Source organism: Centruroides sculpturatus, unplaced genomic scaffold (assembly GCF_000671375.1).
Source record: "Centruroides sculpturatus isolate CEXI.00-Female unplaced genomic scaffold, Cexi_2.0 scaffold233, whole genome shotgun sequence".
Taxonomy (NCBI): Eukaryota; Metazoa; Arthropoda; class Arachnida; order Scorpiones; family Buthidae; genus Centruroides; species Centruroides sculpturatus.
In genome coordinates, this window is record NW_019384616.1 from 735,930 (window position 1) to 736,550 (window position 621).

The following is a 621-nucleotide window of genomic DNA, read 5'->3' on the forward strand; positions in this document are numbered from 1 at the left end:
CTCCGTTCTATCGATATTAAGGAAAGACAGACAGACGGACAAAAGGAATAGGAATTTTTTTAAGTCTACAGTTTCTTTTTACAAATTGCAGCCCAATGATGAAGAAGGGAAATTATTTAAAAGGATTAATCAAAGAAGTTGCAGAAGTCTCGAATCCTTCTGGGATGAGTGAATCTCAAATAACAACCTGCTGTTTGTTAAATAATAAACATTTTCTAAAGAATTTTTATAATTAAATAATATTTTCCATCATTTCTGCTCGATTTATATAATATAAAATTAGCTAATACGAGTTTTTATTAACATTATTTTTTTTATAGTTTTGTATTATGATTATTTTATAAAGATTATTAATTTCCTTTCTCCTTGCAGTTATTTATATTTATATATAAATAACATAAGGCGATAGTTTTAATTTTTTTTTGTGTTATGATAAAACGAATTGTCTTTTATGAGATATAAAAAGTAAAAGATGTTTTGCCTCGAGCTTTCTTATTCAAAAATTTATTCATTGTAATTTTTTTTTTTATGGTAATGTAATAAATTTTTATTCTTTGAATATAATTTAATACGCTTTATATGAATTTCTTAATGTTAAAATTATAAAAAAATATATATATA